Raw genomic sequence first — 20,004 nt, forward strand, 5'->3', positions numbered from 1 at the left:
AATAAAGTTCGAATGGGTTCCAGAACCTGAACTTCTACCAGTCTGCCCATCCTTTTTAGCAGCATAGGGTTTGGCATCTATCTGGTTGAACAATCAAAGCTCTTCATTATTGGTCTCATAATGTTGCCTTATCCTCAAGGCTATTAGAAACAGCCTGAGTGTTGGGACTGTGCTATGCATTTTAGGTAGGGGCAGCACGGAGGCTCAGTGGCTAGCACTTGGTTTGCACAACTGGGATCCTGGATTCAAATCCCACCAAGGACACATCTGCAAGTAGTCTGTATGCTGTTGCTGTTTTCAGGTGGGTCTCCTCCCACATTCCCAAGACACACTTGTTCTAATATGGAATCATTTGGATTGTGAGACCCAATGGGGACAATGATGATGTCTGTAAAGCGCTGCTGAATTTGATGGCACTACATAAGTAGTGCATTATAAATAAATATGTGCACATAGAATTTTTTTAAATGGATCCGCTCCAAAAGGTGCCTAAAAAATGGCTCAAAAAACTATAGAAAGATTTTTCTTATTAATTTCTATAGTAAAAGTACTCGCAGCTCATATGTTCCATCTTTTGAGCATTTTTCTTCCTCTTCAGGTTTTGAAAAGCATCTGGTGGGAAAAAAGAAAGCGTCACTTTTTTGAATCCTGATAGAAAATGGCTGTAAAAGACACTTGTTGAAAAAGAACAAATCTCCAAAAATGCTTTAAATACTCTCCAAAGGCCCTATTGTTAATGCTTTAGGGAAAGAAAAAATCCCAAACTATCCAAGAATAATAAATAATTTTTAATAAAGCAATTTCCACTAGAAAACTTGTCGTTTTTGACACCTTCAAAAAGTCTACGTGTACACATATTTGTAGGAGCCGCTGAAAGAGAATTTACATACAGTGTCCTATCTTACCAACAAATCCAAATATAGCTTGCATATAAATAGCTATGAGCCTCGAAGAAAAAGATGTACAATACGTTTAAGCATTGTAAAGCCACAAAGCTGTTCTATGAAAAACAGAGACATGGCAAAAAGTTACATAAAATGCAAACTCAGAAATGATAGCGTTAATGAAAATAATCGTGTTTTAGACTTACATTCTGCTCTTATAAAGACATGATCTATTAAATAAAAGACTCCTGTTTCATCTGTGCATTATTGTAAGATTTGAATGTTTATTTATAATGACAGCTACTTATGTGATACTGTTTCTGCTTTAAGGAAATGTCATGTTTCTTTCTGAAAGCCTTATGAACTTCATGGGCACACAGAATAAGCAGCATGCGAAGATTGTCTCCATTGTCACTCCAGTGGGTGCATTACAAAAGATCTGACACTTCTGCTAGTTGGTCTGTCAAACTGTCAAAAGGAAAAATGAGGCAACAAAGCAATATCAAAACAGACGTACAGTGTACACATATTTCATGTATGTTTCAATTTCATTTTAAACATCTTTGTGAAGTTAGTTATTAAGGCCAATTTTATAGGATATATTACAATTGATTGAGAATGACAATTGCTGGATAGAATATTGCGTTTGTATGTAATTACAAATATGCTCTAAAATTTTATGTCCAGTTGTCATCTGTTTGTAAAAGATCCAGTATTAAAAAAAAAAACTGGATCCATTACAAATGGAGCAAATACAGGCACCAAATGAAAACCCAAGTTTCCGTTTTTCAATGGATTCATCTTTAAAAAAACAAGCAAAATGGATTCATTTAAAAATATCAGTTTCTGTTTTGCTTTTTTTTTTTTCCTTATCCGATTAATACATTTTTACTCTAAGTATCTGTGAACACCTCTATTGGTATGGGCATGCACATTGGTAAAAAAATGAATCCATAAATGGATGACATAACAGATACGCATTCATTATGATACATTTCCCAAAGACTTCAATGTTTAAAAACTGATGCAGTTGCTATTTGATTTATGGTCATACAAAAAAGTTTTGCAGACTATGGTTAGTGATACATTTAATGATTGATTTCAGCTGGAAAGGAGGTAAATGGGGCATTTTTAGGACATTTCTGAACCTGTTCGAATGAATGGATTCTGTGATGGATTATTTGATTTCTGTTTTGTCATACTAGAATGGACACAGAAGCAGAAATAACTATTAGAGATGTGAATATAGCCTTAGATAGGTGCCAGTTCTCTTTTGAAATTCCATTGAGGGTGAGCAGAGCCAAGCAGCAAGACGATTATTCCAAAGTCTTGATCTTTACTTTTACTAGGATGATCCACTCAGTTCAAAACCAAGTCAGAGTAGCTCTCGTTAACATACAGTATGTGCAGTATACAGTACCACAAAGGTGCAAGAGGTCGATGGTTAGAGATGTTCACGCTGGTAACATAGATGAATCTGATGGTGTGATTAGAAACCAGTGAATGTCGTACCTTCTGGGGATTGTGGCCAACAAAGAAAAAAAATGAGGCCAGTTTTAGGCACAACCAATGGGATAAAAAAATTAAGGTTAGTGAATCAAGTTAAAGGTTCATTAGACATTAAAACCTCAACACTTTCTGGTGTAGTAAGACACCCTTAGTCATAGGAGAGCATGTGAGGTAAATGAGCAAGTATATATAGAACCAGGGAACCAATCACCATCAAAACAAATAGATTGCATTGGAAAAACGCAGCTGTGTTTGTTCCCATATGTTAATACAATGGTAGAAAAGTACCACACACACCTATGTTAGTGCAAATAGAAAACCATTGTGCCATACATGAATATTAGTATATCACAGAACATAATACAGCAATGGATTATAAACTGTGGTAGGTGTCAAGTTCCCGCCGCTGCACAAGGGGAATCTCAAGCCACCTCCGCTGAGGTCTCCCATTCCTCTCCAGCCACAGATGAGCCTGCTCAGCGGAGACATCGGTCCCAGCATCTGGCTCAGGCAGATACTGTGCGCTTGGTTACTGCTGATCTTCCAGGCTCAGCCATTGTAACCAGGACTGTTCTGCGATGAGCAGATGCTCCTAGGACTAAGTCCTGCTTTTCCGCTACTGAGCATGCCCAGGGGACGACCTCTCATTGGAAGTCAGGGGTCACATGCTCAGGTCCTGAAGCGGTTCCTATTGGACCACTAGGAAGGTCCTGGAGAGCTTTCTCTATAAAAGGTTCGCATGGCCGCATGGCCATGCGCTAGTATCAACTTATGTTTATGAGCTTAGCTACCTTGTGGTTTGTGTCTGCATGTGTTCAGAGTTGGCTGTATAGCTACTAGAATTCCAGCACCTCCTGAGAGGAGTTTGTGTATGTGAATTTAGAGCTGGCGTATAGTCACTAGAATTCCGGCACCTCCGGAGAGGAATTGTTTTTGTGCTATGCTGACTGTATGACCACTGTATGCTACCTGCTCTGTTAGTTAGCTGTGATATTCTGTGAGGTTAACAGGGCACAGCGTAATCCTAATCCCGGCGACTCTATGAAGCAACAGAGCTCGCTCCTATATAGACCGGGTGACTGAACCCGTGTCTATTCAGGCGTTGTACCGCCATATAGTGCCACCATATACTAGCAGCAGGTTCCACTCCTGCACGGTGGACCCCGGGCTGCGAATGCACCTATATTATTTCAATATTTACTCGTTGCGTTCCGCCAGCCCTAACACACGACACTCAAAGTCATTGGAATAGGTGCTCAAGTAAGGTATCCATCCCAAAATCAATATAAGTGAAAAACATGGCACTCAAAATGCATCGTATTGAAAAAAAGGGGTTCCAATTTATTATTTTGCATACAGTGATCAGTTAAACATTTTCGATCTGGGTATAGACCTTCATCAGAAAAAATGGATATATACAAAAGAAATATGTGTCAAAGAAGTGACAATTGTAAATACATCAAAATAAAGTGGTGGTGATTAGGGTTGAGCGACTTTTATTTTTATAGGATCGGGTCGGGTTTCACGAAACCCGACTTTCTCAAAAGTTGGGTCAAGTGAAATCGGCCGATCCTATAAAAAAGTCGGGGTCGGGGTCGGCCGAAACACGAAACCCAATGCAGTGCAATGGGATACTATGGTTCCCAGGGTCTGAAGGAGAGGAAACTCTCCTTCAGGCCCTGGGATCCATATTAATGTATAAAATAAAGAATTAAAATAAAAAATATTGATTTACTCACCTCTCCGACGCAGCCTGGACCTTACCGCTGGTAACCGGCAGCCTTCTTTGCTTAAAATGAGCGTGTTCAGGGCCTTAGACGACGTCACGGCTTGTGATTGGTCGCTGCCGCCCATGTGACTGCCATGCGACCAATCACAAGCCGTGACGTAATTCTCAGGTCCTAAAATCCTAATTCTAGGAATTTAGGTCCTGAGAATTACGTCACGGCTTGTGATTGGTCGCGTGGCGGTCACATGGGCAGCCACGACCAATCACAAGCCGTGACGTCATCTAAGGCCCTGAACGCGCTCATTTTAAGCAAAGAAGGCTGCCGGTAACCAGCAATAAGATCCAGGCTGCGTCGGAGAGGTGAGTATATCAATATTTTTTATTTTAATTCTTTATTTTACACTTACATGTGGATTCCGATACCGATTTCCGATATCGCAAACATATCGGAACTCGGTATCGGAATTCCGATACCAGATTCAGAAGATCGCCGACCTCATGGCCGACCCCACACAGGGGTCGGGTCGGGTTTCATGAAACCCGACTTTGCCAAAAGTCGGCGACTTCTGAAAATGGCCGACCCGTTTCGCTCAACCCTAGTGGTGATGAACATAAAAATTGGTTGACATCATTGTATAGACAGTAGTAGAACATCCTATCTTCAATACAACATGAGCCCTAATACAGCCAGGGAGAAAATATTCAGAGTCACAGCTATAATCAACATCACATCTTAATCAATCTTTTAGCTAGCTTTTTAGAAGAGCTTCTAGCTTATCAATTAAATATAATGGATACAACGGTGTCCCACGGAAAAGTCAAAATAGGAGGTATTTCTGCCAGTATAACAAAGAGTAGAGCAGGAAGATCAGTGTTCTTTAGAAAGATCCAGTGTAATAAGAGATGGGAGTGTGTAGTTACCAGATACCTGGAGGGTTGAGGAAATGGTTAATAGGATAACCTGTATATGTTCTGTCACACAAGGTGTAGTACAGTATGTAGTAAATTTGATTACGTGCACTGTAGTGGCCATAAGGTTTTGTAACAGCCGTACCTGTATGCTGCTTGTTTAAGGAACAACGTGTCCTAGCACAGGGAAAATTACCAGTGCTGTGGGTCTGATAAACAGAACGGGTAAATGTAGTCTGGGGTAGCAGTTAGGGTAAATAGGATAACCCGTTGTATATTCAATAATAAAGGATAGTGGCTCAGTATGGAAAAAAAAGTAAGTGGAATGGAAGTAGTAATTGCGTTTTGTTACATCTAATGTTTGATTTATGTTGTGAAATTCTGTCCCTGATTGCCTGAGTGGTTTCTCCCACATGTACAAGACCACCATTTTTTTGCATAATAGTCTCATTTCCATAATAGGGCATGATACCTACGCTGCATAACAAATGCAATTGCCAAGGGCAATAATATAACCAAAACAATCAGTGCGTACACACTATATGGTTTCTGGACCTTACAACTCCTATAGTCCAAAGTCATTATCTCAGTAAATTAGAATACTTTATAACACTAGCTTGAACAATTATTTTAAAATACAAAATGTAGGCCTACTGAAATGTATGCTCAGTAAATGCACTCAATACTTGGTTGTGGCTCCTTTTGCATCAATTACTGCTTGCCAATCAGCCTGTGGCACTGCTGAGGTGTTATGGAAGCCCAGGATGCTTTGATAGCAGCCTTCAGCTTGTCTGCATTGTTGGGTCTGGTGTCACTCATCTTCCTCTTGACAATACTACATAGATTATGGGGTTAAGGTCAGGCGAGTTTGCTGGCCAATCAAGCACAGTGATCCTGTTGTTTGTAAACCAGGTATTGGTACTTTTAGCAGTGTGGACAGGTGCCAAGTCCTGCTGGAGAATGACATTTCCATCTACAAAAAGCTTGTCAGCAGAGGGAAGCATGAAGTGTTCTAAAGTTTCCTGGTAGACGGCTCTGCTGACTTTGGTTTTAATAAAACACAGTGGACCTACAGCAGCAGATGACATGGCTCCCCAAACCATCACAGATTGTGGACACTTCACACTAGACCTCAAGCAGCTTGGATTGTCTGTCTCTCCACTCTTCCTCCAGACACTGGAACCTTAATTTCCAAATTAAATGCAAAATTTACTTTTATCTGAAATCAACACGTTAGACCACTGAGCAACAGTCAAGTTCTTTTTCTACTTGGACCAGGTAAGATGCTACTGGTGTTGCCTATTGGTCATGGGTGGCTTGACACAAGGAATGCGACACTTGTAGCCCATGTCGTGGATATACAATACTGAAAAGCCCCAAAATACGTACGGAGGACCACAGAAATCAATGGAACGAGAAAGCAACAAGGTCCTCCAATACCAATAGTTTTAAATATAAAGAGATTTTATTCAAAAAGACAATTTTTTTTATAAAAACACATTTTAAAAAAATAGGAGATGCAAGTACACCATACAAGTAATGGCAAAACAGCAAACGCTGGACGTAAGGTAAATAGAATTGCACCTAAAGTGAAAAAGTGTATATGTACATATATAGGGTATATCACATCTTAAAGCAACCAGATAACCAATCTGAGTAGAGATATTAGTAAAGCTAGATGCAAAACATAAAGTGCATAGTGCAAAACAGGTTGTCACTTTAAGTATGTAGCTGTATTTAAAGGTATAGGGTGATGCATAGCAAGATTAAGTCGGTTATGTTGTCAGCATAATGTCAGGCTAAGTAGCCAATAATAAAGTGCACACCATAACATTAAAGGAACCATTTATAAAGAAACAAATGTCAAATACCCAGAAATGTTATAGTTACTCTATGTAGGTACAGGTCCAGCGAACCCCTATTTGACATTTGTTTCTTTATAAATGGTTACTTTAATGTTATGGTGTGCAACTTATTATTGGCTACTTAGCCTGACATTATGCTGACAATATAACCGACTTAATCTTGCTATGCATCACCCTATACCTTTAAATACAGCTACATACTTAAAGTGACAACCTGTTTTGCACTATGCGCTTTATGTTTTGCATTTAGCTTTACTAATAACTCTACTCAGATTAGTTATGTGGTTGCGTTAAGATGTGACATACCCTATATATGTACATATACACTTTTTCACTTTAGGTGCAATTCTATTTACCTTATGTTAGGGGTCGAGTTCCCGCCTCTGCACAGGGGGAATCTCGGGCCATCTCCTCTGCAGTCTCCCATTCTTCTCCTGCCACAGTGGAGCCTGCTCAGCAGAGACGTCAGTCCCAGAGTCTCACTCAGTCTGACTCTGCACAAAGGGTTACTGCTGCTTTTCCAGCTTCTGCCATTGAAGCCAGTGCTGGGCAGCGGCGAGCAGACGCTTCTGGGACTAAGTCCTGCTTTTCTTGTTCTGAGCTTGCCCAGAGTAAGATCTCTCAGTGGAGATCGAGGGTCACATGTTCAGATACTGCAGCTAAATCCATTGGTCCTCCAGGAAGGTCCTGAAGGTGCTCAGGCTCTGTAGCAGCCTCTCATTGGTCCTTCCAGGAAGGTCCTGTACTTGCTGCAGCTATTTATGGGTCTCATGACCGCACGGCCATGCGCTAGTATTGAATCAGTTATGTGCATGCGCCAGTGTGGTCACATTTATGTGTGTTCAGGGACTCGGCTGAAATAAGCCCCTAGAATGCCGGCACCTCCGGCGAGGAGATTGTGTGCGTGGATTTAGGGCCCCAGTTGAAATAAGCCCCTAGAATACCAGCTCCTCTAGTGAGGAGATTGTATGTTTGTGTTGCCACACAGTGCCATCAGCTCGGCAGTTGCTGGATACTCCTGTGAAGTCAACAGGGTTCTATGTTTCTTAGTTGCCAAGGTCTCAGCTGCTGATTCGGGGCATCCTCAGGCACGGGCTCAAAAGCCACCGAGGGTCAGAGTGAGATCTGGCACAGCGTCTCTGTGAAGTTACCGAGTTCGCTTCTACCGCCATAAAGGGCCGTCATTTGCCAGCAGCAGGTCCTCTCCTGCACGGTGGACCCTAGGCTGCGAACGCACCAAATAAAATCTCTCAATTAACTCGGTGCATTCTGCCAGCCCTAACACCTTACGTCCAGCGTTTGCTGTTTTGCCATGTCCTGGATACGTCTGTGTGGTGGCTCTTGAAGCAATGACTCCAGCAACAGTCCACTCCTTGTAAATCTCCCCCAATTTTTTTAATGGCCTTTTCCTAACAATCCTTTCAAGGCTACGGTTATCCTGATTGCTTGTGCACCTTTTTCTACCACACTTTTTCCTTCCACTCAACTGTCTATTAATATGCTTGGATACAGCACTCTGTGAACAGCCAGCTTCTTTAGCAATGGCCTTTTGTGGCTTACCCTCCTTGTGGAGTGTGTCAATGACTGCCTTCTGGTCATCTGTCAAGTCAGCAGTCTTCCCCATGATTGTGGAGCCTACTGAAACAGACTAAGGGATCTTTTTAAATGCTTAGGAAGCCTTTGCAGGTGTTTTTTGTTAATTATTCTAATTTATTGAGATAATGACTTTTGGGTTTTCATTTGCTGTAAGCCATAATCATCAACATTGACAGAAATAAACACTTGAAATAGATCACTCGGTTTGTAATGACTTCATATAATATATGAGTTTCACTTTTTGTATTGAAGAACTGAAAAACATTAACTTTTTGATGATATTCTAATTCTGTGAGAAGCACTGGTATACCATATCCCTGCCTTTAATGTGAGCTGATGCATTGCTATATTTATGGTACAAGTTATCAGTCGATTGCAGTTTCAAGTCCCTTAATGGAACTATTACATACAGTGAAAAGTTAAAAGAAAAGTTTTTAAAAATATGAAAAAAAATAAAGAACACAAAAATTCAAATCACCCCTCTTTTGCTTCACTGAAAATAAAAGAAGAAAAAATAAAAATGTTTTGGAATGTTTGAAATCACTGCATTCAGAAATGCATAAATGTTCAATCTATCAAAATATAAAATAAAATAATCCAATTGGTTAACAGTATAACAGAAAACAAATTTAAAGCATTGGCTGCCACAACATTGTAATAAAATGCTATAGGAGGCAATCAAAACATTATATCTACTCCAAATGATATCAATAAAAAACATCAGCCCAGGAGGGTGCAAGAAATAAGCAGTCAGACAGCCCCATATCCCAAAAAATTAAAGCATTACCTGTCTCGGCGAGAAGAACAGAATTTTTTTCTTACAAGTTCCTATACATGTTTCTATACACGTTTGGTATCTGCGTATTCACATATACATACTGAGCTGGAGAATCATGCTGCCAGGGTAGTTTTACCATATGGTTAACATGGTAAGTAAAAAAAATCCAATAACAATTGTGGAATTGCATTTTTTTCTGCAATTTTACTGCACTTGAATTTTTTTTACCATTTTCAGACCACTATGTGGTAGAATGAATGATGTTATTCAAAAGCACAACTCGTCCTGCAAAAAACAAGCTCTCATATTGCTATATTGATGGAAAAGTATAAAAGTAATGGCTCTTGAAAGAAGAGGAGGAAAAAATGAAAATGAAAAAAAAAAAAAAGAAACTCGCCCGTGGTGAAAGGGTTAAAATAAGAAAAATATTGAAACAAATATAGTTTCCAATTCTTCTCAAGGACAATGTTGACTGACATTTCCTGCTGAAGAATTTTAACATATTGTGTTATTATTCATATAAGCAACAAAAAATAAAAAAAAATTGGACTGTGCTACTCCAATGCTAACAAGTGAACTATGACTTCCTCCTGTCTCTTTTATGTTAGAACTAAAGCATACTACTATGACTTTCTTTCAAAGTAATACCTAGTGGAGTTTTTTCCATTGCGGTAGTAAATGATCACATCAGATGACGGTGTCACTATGTACAGTAAGCTAACTACTGCGGAAATGTGCTGCAATTTGAAACGGTGTCCTGTCTGAAAGAATCAATTTGTAAAACAAGATGCATATACTTTTGCCTAACACCATAGAAGCTCGTTCTTTGGTTTCCTGTTTCACATAGATAATAGATGGTGTAGGCCATATGTTTGCTGCTGACAGGAGTGAAATAAAGACTAATTCAATAATGTATGATGGGATAATACTTTTAACAGCAGAACAGGTGTACTTCAGACACCCTTCATGGTAATTAATGCCCATTGCTATTGTGAAAAGTACTTTCCTCTTATAATACATAGAATAAAAAAATATTTAAACAAAAACATACAGATGTAGCCTTTCTTAAAGGAATACACAAGAAAGATATCATGATGCAGAAGGTTTATTCTTAAAGGGAACCTGTCACCCCCCCCAGGCGTTTGAAACTAAAAGAGCCACCTTGTGCAGCAGTAATGCTGCATTCTGACAAGGTGGCTCTTTTAGTTCTGGGTGGTGTAACTAGAGAAATAATCCGTTTTGTAATTAGTCAGAAAATACCTTTCTTCAGTCAAGGAGACAGGTCTTTCCCCCCCTGCTGCAGACGCCACACAGCCGTCACTCAAATCTTCTTGGCGCCGGGCGCCGCCTCCTCACCGCTGTTTTGAAATGAGCCGGCGCCTGCGCTCTTTTCTCCTGCCTTGGGCAGGTGCAGTGAGCGCTGCCCGTCCTCTATGCTCATATGCAGTCTAGCTGACTGCGCCTGTGCGGCCGCCCTGCCTGTGAATCCCAGCCCCGCAATGTGAATAAATCAGAAGACACTGCGGGGCTGGGAATCACAGGCAGGGCGGCTGCACAGGCGCAGTCAGCTGGACTGCATATGAGGACAGATGGGTAGTGCTCACTGCGCCTGCCCAAGGCAGGAGAAAAGAGCGCAGGCACCGGCTCATTTCAAAACAGCGCTGAGGAGGCAGCGCCCAGCGCCAAGAAGACTTGAGTGATGGCTGTGTGGCGTCTGCAGCAGGGGGGGAAAGGCCTGCCTCCTTGACTGAAGAAAGGTATTTTCTGGCAAATTACAAAATGGATTATTTCTGCAGTTACAGCACCCAGAACTAAAAGAGCCACCTTGTCAGAATGCAGCATTACTGCTGCACAAGGTGGCTCTTTTAGTTTTGAATGCCTGGGGGGGGGTGACAGGTTCCCTTTAACACTTAGCACAACAAAAGCCACTGAATTTGTATAGTTAGATAGATGACACTGTTCTGCATCGGAATATCTTTCTGTATTGTAATATCTTTGTCATTTTAAGGCTATATTTTTAAATTTACATATTAATATTATTACAATATAAATAAACAATGAAAAGACAATACCATTTTATATAATGATAAGTATTAAAAAATCTGCATTTACGCTATATGGGAAAACAACCTTTGAGCTCTAACTAGGAATGAGAGGACCCGTGAATGTTCAGGTTTCTCGGCTTCAAACGAACTGTATCCCAAAGTTCGGTGCGGATGCTGGAACTCTACCCAAACTTGAACCCGAACCACATAGAAGTCAATGAAGACCAGAACTTTGTTACTGTAAAATGGTCTCTCTCTCCATCTGAACTTCGAACACTAAACCAAACTTCTGGAAGAAGTCCATGATCGGAGTTCAACACCGGACACCTAGTGTCCGGTTCAAACCCTGAACCTTACAGCTCAGATTCACTCATCTCTAGTACCAACACTTGTATTATATTGCTACTATTAGAGATGAACAAAGTTGTGCATGGACTTTCCCCGGATGTCCGTTGCAATGTTCAAAGTTCTTGGGGAAGTCTGTTGCAGAGAGAGAGAGAGAGACAGATTTTTCTTTTCTTACCTAGACCCAAAGTTAGGGTCTCCATTATTTTCAATGAGGTTCGGAACAAAACTTTGGAATAAAGTTTGGATCGGGTGCCAGAGCTCGAACACCCAGGGGTCCAATTATCCCTAGTTACCATGCCCCTGGTGTAAATTAATAGTTGGAAGTCTTTAAAGTGTTTCTACACTTTTTAGAAAATATTTGACTTATAGAGACATGAGAAATTTCGATTGACTGGGTATAGATATTGAGACCCTACAGATTGTTAAAACGAAGGAACAGAAGAGCTGAGCCAAACGCTGCTGTCTTCCACCTCTGAAGACTTGCTCAGTAACTTTCTGAAGTCTGTCTAAAGTTTTCTAACTGTAGTTACAAGTTAAATCCACTCTATTGCACATTTATTGCTTGAACAATTGGGCATTCAACTATTGGACATCCTGTTGTCAGAGACTGTTGGAACGAATTTTTACTGCATTTCTCTTTTTTTTCTAATTTACAAGCAATAAATCTAATATTCTTTAAAATGTTCATTTCTATGTATATAATAAATCAAACCAATAGCTCAATAGGTACAGTTGTAATAGCTGTAAATGGTCACTGTCATTTTCACAAGAATTGCATAATTCAATAGTATTATCAAATCTAAGAAACTTTGTAATATATCTTATCAGAGAAATCTGCTTACTTCTCCACTTATTAGCCTGTTATTCCCCTCCACCTGCCTCCTAAACTCATTGTCCACTCTGAAAACCTGCTCAGTTCCATTATGCTCAAAACCAGCACAGTGAAGTGTCAGGTTATTACTTCTGGGGTAGGTAGAGAAGTGAAGAGCGATAAGTACTGTGAGACATACACAGACTTGAGCTGCACCTTTAAAGGGGTTGCCCGGCCTTAAGGTACAAGTCCACATGACTCTGTAACTGCAGGCTTGTGAATCTTTACATCGTGTGCACTTTTTTTTCTGTCTGTGCATAGTGAGGATTTTCCAGTGCTAGGGTCGGTGAGCGCATGACCGCAAATATGCGATTTGTCTTCATATGGTCACGTGCCGACTTGTTTTGCACGGTCTCGGTCAATGCAACAGTATTGAGTGAAGCCTAACGTGCTAGTCAGAATGTGGCTGGAAGTATGCAAATTACATACTCACGGTCACATGACTGTCTGCTAATGGCGCTGGCACAGGAGAAACCTCACAGTGCGCATAGGATGCGATGTGATTATTCACAAGTCTGGAGTCACATAGAACTACTGAAGACTTGCAGCCTAAGGCCGGAAAACCCCTTTAAACTAGTCTTGATGCTCCATGTTTAATTCACGATTATTAATCAATGTTTTTAACATAAATATAAGAGTGTGAACTAAACAGAGAAATATAATTAAAAGCTTTGCAACACTTTCATGTTTTCTAGCAAAACTTTGTTTTAGATTAATAGTTTGTGAAAAAATATTCTTGTACACCTTTTTTCATGGCCTACTGCAAAATAAGAAGATATAAACTTAGTTTATTTTTTAAATATGAAAAACTCACAGGTAATTGTACTTGCAGTTCAAAATATTTCTGATAGGTAGTTGCATTGGTTATAATGTTTTATTATTTGCGCCATCCTTCAGAAATGGAGACGAACATCAAAGTTAAGATAATTGATAGTTAATTATTAAGTTAATTTGTAAAGTTTAAATAATTTGACTTTTCACTGAGACATTAATTGGTATAGCTGTACTGTATGTTTCTTTTTATTATTTTCTAGCTATCCTAAATAAACCTCCCCATGTTTATAGCAATAACGTTAATTTCACAACACTGTTGTAAAGGAGCAGCTGTGGATAATTGCTAATGTTATGTGTCGAACACTTATTATTATGTTGTGGGTGGCTCTATTGACAATACAAAATGTCTGGACCTTTGATGCTCTAATACTCATGGGGTGTCTTGAACTAATCAACTATTAGTGCTATGTTTGGAAATCAGTATTCATCATAAGTCTTGTTTTGGGATACAGACTAAAGAACAAGGTAATTGATTTCAAATGTCGTTATCTCCTTCTAAGGACATAGACTATGCTATACATTCAACACTGTTTTCTTCCAAGTGTAACAGGCTTGGGTTACTGTGCCTTGTGCCACGTCACTTTTTTCCAAAAAACAACATCAATTTTGCTGCCTTTTTTGCTGTGTTTAATATCTGCAGATTACAATTGTGCCAAAAATGACATGTGGTAGTCTTAAATTATTATGCTATGCACACAGTGGTCACTAATGCTAGTATACTGATTGGTTCATATTGGGACATAATTGTAAGTGGAAACCAATATCCCATAGCTTGAGGCATAAAACATTATGGAAAAATAGCAAATGGTTTAAAATTTCAGAATGTCAACCAACATTATTCAAAATATTAATTAAAGATAAATAATACGGCTAAAGCAAAGCCATACATAGAGAAGTCAGAGAAAGTTGCTGTATGGGTGATAGACATGATCAAGAGCTACTTTGGGGTTCTGTACCCTGTTTACTATAAAATATAGCACTCCATACCTGGCGTCCAGAGGAGCCTCGCCATGGAACTGATAAACTGCAATAGAAAACATATAGTAGTTTACTGTAATTTATAGAGAAGTATCTAGACTGGCAAAGTGATCATGTCTTTCAGTGTTTTACCAGTGAAGCGTTCTGATTGTCTGGTTTCTCGGACACCAGCACTAAGTGAGGCACTGTATGTTAATTGTTGATGTACAATAGAAATTAAATTGTGTGTGTTAGCCTAAAAATTCAATGTCAATACTTTTATGCCCAAAAAAGACAAAGGTATTCTACAAGTGATACCTTTATTGGCTAACCATAAAAATAATATTTTCAGCTTTAACAGCATTACATAGTAAACAAAATTATATTTGCAAGCTTTTCACAGAGGCACCTTCATCAGGCAAGTTTCATTGGATTTATTTCCACCATTTGTAAACCTGCCTGATGATGGAACCTCTGTGCTATGAAAATTTGCAAATATAATTTTTCTTGTTAGCCAATAATGGTATACCTCGTAGAATACTTTTGTTTTTTGGGGGCATAAAAGTATTTACATTATATGCTGATTGTTGAATGTTATTTTACATTTTAATTTGCAATTTTATGTTTCAAATATTGTATTTTGATGGCAATGCAATTCGAATACTAGATTGTATAGACTAGTTGAGTTATTGTACCTATGCAAAAAAATTAAACTCTGTTTAAAAAAAAAACCAAAATGTACCTTAAAATAAACTAGTAAAAATAATTCTAGTACTATATAAAAGATTGCATTTGAAGGATTACTAAAGATTTAGTGAATACAGGTTAGTGCATGGAAATAGAGGTGGCAACAGCATAAATAAACTGCAGAGTTAACTGGAAAATTACCAAAAGCACGTAGCTATTGTGGCACAATGGGAGTCTTTGCAACATCTAGAGAACTACCGAAAGAGGGAACGCTGATTTAGGTCATGACTCCAGTTTACAGCTGAAAAGTAAACTTTTGTATATTTGTGGAAGGAATTCACTAAAAATGTTATTATCTCTGACCATTTATTACTTTCACACTTATTGCATCAAGGCTATTATAACTTAAGGATACTAGGCTTACTAGATACTAGAATCTCATGGGTCAAGTGCCCATCCACATTTTTTTTTCCGTTTTTTAGTGTTGTTTTGATGTAATAAATGCCACTGTGGGTTTAGAGTAAATTATAGTTTTATTATGTCCCTATATTTTGTTAAACTTTTTTTTTGAGAGAGTGAACTTCCAGCGGTCCACCCATTCCTAATCACTATCTATTTGAGTATATATAAACATGCATATAAAATATACATGTATCAAAATTTGTTCAGTGTGTGGGTATATTTAGTTTTCATATGCCATTTTTCATTACAGGTTATTTGACCTAGAAGCATAGTAGCCAACAAGAACAAGTAAGTCACAAATTTGGTGAGTTCATCTATTTTAGAATTTTCTACCCTCTTTCTGTACAGTAATTTTCATTGCAGTCATTTGTTTATATACAGAATTATATGGTATTTTCTAATAGGAGAGTTTCTTTCTGCTCCAATTTTTGTCTTAGGTGTGAAAGAATATAGTTGCGGTGCAGTCACTTTACACAATTACATTTTACTGCAATAGCTTTGGATTTTGTTTTTCTCTTTTATCCTCTTTAATAATTCAAACATCTTGTCTTTGAGACCTTTACATACTTTTATAGAAACACATACTGTCGTTATGTGCTCTGTTTTCTTAAAAACGTACATTAACTCACTAACCAAAATGTAATATAAACTATAACTAAATATTCTTATTTGCCTGTAATATAATATTGCAAAAATTCCAAATATTGCCTTGAAAGTTTATATAATTATTTACAATGCAGAGGCATTACCATCAGAAGTAAAGGCATATCACTGGAATATTTCATAATCATGCATGATTTTTGAGGTTGGGACCATCATCAGTAGCAAGAATGAAGAGGCAGAAGCCAATTGGTTCTTTTTTTCTGTATAGTGTAAGCTAGCTCACCTGCTGGGAAGACAACACAGCTTTATTTAAACTGTTGTTTTATTTTTTTTATTAAATAATATTGTAGAGCAAGCAATTTTAATAATCTTTCAAATATACTTTATAAATTAAATCCAAAAGAAAACATTTCAAAAAGCTTCTAAAATGTCCCCATATGCTCTTTCTGAAGCAAAGCCCTTTTCAGCTCCACACACTGAGTAAGGCTTTTTAAGGGTGGGGCAGAGCCTACACAGCATGCTCGCTCCTGGCTGGATCCCATCTACTATATGTTAGTGCATCAGCAGGTTACCGCAGTCATCGGCACAATGCACATTGCTGAGCTCTGTCTGCTCTTGGTTGTCTGCACACAGCTCTTTTGTCTGTCAGCTGGTTCCTGTGTGCTCAGTGACATTGGCACTTCTCAGTGTTATTGATCATCCTGAGACACATTTGCTGACATTTTCATCACTCACAGACAGCACAGGGGCCAGCAGCTGACAGAACACTGAGAAGTGCCGATGTCCCTGAGCACACAGAAACCAGCTGACAGGGCAGAAGGAGCAGTGTGGTAAACACTGAGAGGAAGTGCCGATGTTAATGAGCTCCTTCTGCCCTGTCAGCTGATTGTCCTGTGTCTGTGTTATACAGTGGGGCAAAAAAGTATTTAGTCAGTCAGCAATAGTGCAAGTTCCACCACTTAAAAAGATGAGAGGCGTCTGTAATTTACATCATAGGTAGACCTCAACTATGGGAGACAAACCGAGAAAAAAAAATCCAGAAAATCACATTGTCTGTTTTTTTATCATTTTATTTGCATATTATGGTGGAAAATAAGTATTTGGTCAGAAACAAAATTTCATCTCAATACTTTGTAATATATCCTTTGTTGGCAATGACAGAGGTCAAACGTTTTCTGTAAGTCTTCACAAGGTTGCCACACACTGTTGTTGGTATGTTGGCCCATTCCTCCATGCAGATCTCCTCTAGAGCAGTGATGTTTTTGGCTTTTCGCTTGGCAACACGGACTTTCAACTCCCTCCAAAGGTTTTCTATAGGGTTGAGATCTGGAGACTGGCTAGGCCACTCCAGGACCTTGAAATGCTTCTTACGAAGCCACTCCTTTGTTGCCCTGGCGGTGTGCTTTGGATCATTGTCATGTTGAAAGACCCAGCCACGTTTCATCTTCAATGCCCTTGCTGATGGAAGGAGGTTTGCACTCAAAATCTCACGATACATGGCCCCATTCATTCTTTCATGTACCCGGATCAGTCGTCCTGGCCCCTGTGCAGAGAAACAGCCCCAAAGCATGATGTTTCCACCACCATGCTTTACAGTAGGTATGGTGTTTGATGGATGCAACTCAGTATTCTTTTTCCTCCAAACACGACAAGTTGTGTTTCTACCAAATAGTTCCAGTTTGGTTTCATCAGACCATAGGACATTCTCCCAAAACTCCTCTGGATCATCCAAATGCTCTCTAGCAAACTTCAGACGGGCCCGGACATGTACTGGCTTAAGCAGTGGGACACGTCTGGCACTGCAGGATCTGAGTCCATGGTGGTGTAGTGTGTTACTTATGGTAGGCCTTGTTACATTGGTCCCAGCTCTCTGCAGTTCATTCACTAGGTCCCCCCGCGTGGTTCTGGGATTTTTGCTCACCGTTCTTGTGATCATTCTGACCCCACGGGGTGGGATTTTGCGTGGAGCCCCAGATCGAGGGAGATTATCAGTGGTCTTGAATGTCTTCCATTTTCTAATTATTGCTCCCACTGTTGATTTCTTCACTCCAAGCTGGTTGGCTATTGCAGATTCAGTCTTCCCAGCCTGGTGCAGGGCTACAATTTTGTTTCTGGTGTCCTTTGACAGCTCTTTGGTCTTCACCATAGTGGAGTTTGGAGTCAGACTGTTTGAGGGTGTGCACAGGTGTCTTTTTATACTGATAACAAGTTTAAACAGGTGCCATTACTACAGGTAATGAGTGGAGGAAGGAGGAGACTCTTAAAGAAGAAGTTACAGGTCTGTGAGAGCCAGAAATCTTGATTGTTTGTTTCTGACCAAATACTTATTTTCCACCATAATATGCAAATAAAATGATAAAAAAACAGACAATGTGATTTTCTGGATTTTTTTTTCTCGGTTTGTCTCCCATAGTTGAGGTCTACCTATGATGTAAATTACAGACGCCTCTCATCTTTTTAAGTGGTGGAACTTGCACTATTGCTGACTGACTAAATACTTTTTTGCCCCACTGTATACTGAGGAAAACTGCTGGCATCACTGAGCACACAGGAACCAGCTGACAGGGCTGGAGAAGTGCCAATGTCACTGAGCACACAGAAACCAGCTGACAGTGCAGAAGAAGTGCCGATGTCACTGAGCACACAGGAGCCAGCTGACAGGCATGAAGAGCTGTGTGCAGACAACCGCCAGCTGACAGGGCTCAGCACTGTGCAGTGTGTAACTGAAGTAACCTGCTGATGCGCTGCAATGCAGTGCATGAGATTCAGCCAGGAGTGCGCACATTGTGTAGGCTCCCCCCATGCCCTTTGAAAGCCGTACTCAGTGTGTGCAGCTGCATACAGATCTGCTTCAGAAACAGCATAGGGGGACATCTTCTAGAAAGTTTCTGAACTGTTTTCTTTCAGATTTAATATTTAAGGCATATTTGAAAGATTATTAAAATTGCTTGCTCTACATTATTGTTAAAATAAAAATTAAAACAAATAAAGCTGTGTAGTCTTCCCAGCATGTAAGCTATATTTTAAGTTAATGGAGCTTTGTTACATTCCACCACACAATGTGTTATTGGGAGCAGTTGCACAGAAAAAAAACTATGAAGGGTTCATTGTGCTTATTAGGATCAGTGAAGGTCTCAGCATTCAGATTCCCATCTATCAGAAAGAGATGGCTCGTCCTACCAATATGCCATGACATCTTCTAGCGGAAAACCTGTTTAATATATAGGACTATCATCTTTCTGATATGAAGGATTTACTGCGAACTATAAAATGCCACTTGCAATGCAGGCTGCTTGGGAAATTTCCATTACTCTTGCTATGATTGAAAGAGCAGGGTTTGTGAATGATGGGATATAAAGGATAAAATGATAGATTAGCACTGTAACATTTAAGAAAAGGTAAATGTGTAGTATTTTGTCCATTAAACTATATTTGAGCCATTCTGAAAAGCTTTATGAAATTCCCATTACTATTTAATTTCAGCTGGGAATATATATGATCTTTATGTCACTAGTAATGGAAGAAGCTGGTGGCCATAAAGTATAATAAACATTAAATGTTTGGGCCATTTAATAAGAATAAAGGCTTTTCAAAGTCACCTTCTACTGGAAGTCTTTATAAAATGCATATGCAGCAAGTAAGAGCAAAAAATGGCTAGAACCACCCTTCTCCAAAACAGAGACTATCCATTAATATCACTGCTATTCCTGCTTACTGAGATTTTACAAGATCATGTACAGTATGCATGCAAAAAAGGATAGAAACACACCATCTGCATCTATGATAAAGGGATCGTCTCAACAATAAACCGATTTCCAATTTTCTTATGCCATAATGGGACATATGTGCATGATTAAAGGGGGTCCACCTCTCAGGATTATTTATTATGGACCACTGGAGAGTTTTCTGCTGCTCTTTCCCCAGTGG

The 20,004-nt window shown here is 39.3% G+C and overlaps 1 protein-coding gene across 13 annotated transcripts in view; it reads left to right on the forward strand.

The window, feature by feature from the left end:
* Positions 1 to 20,004, forward strand: part of SYT1 (synaptotagmin 1) — a 1,039,255-nt gene that overhangs the window by 414,369 nt on the left and 604,882 nt on the right. For 10 of the 13 annotated variants that reach the window (XM_077265350.1, XM_077265356.1, XM_077265361.1 and 7 more), the window contains one exon: positions 15,725 to 15,778. The gene's annotated coding sequence lies outside the window, so the exon portion shown is untranslated. The remainder of the gene's footprint in view (positions 1 to 15,724; positions 15,779 to 20,004) is intronic. The other 3 variants (XM_077265357.1, XM_077265353.1, XM_077265363.1) reach the window with 1 other exon arrangement.

The sequence above is a fragment of the Ranitomeya variabilis genome, chromosome 5, assembly GCF_051348905.1.
Source record: "Ranitomeya variabilis isolate aRanVar5 chromosome 5, aRanVar5.hap1, whole genome shotgun sequence".
Classification (NCBI taxonomy): Eukaryota; Metazoa; Chordata; class Amphibia; order Anura; family Dendrobatidae; genus Ranitomeya; species Ranitomeya variabilis.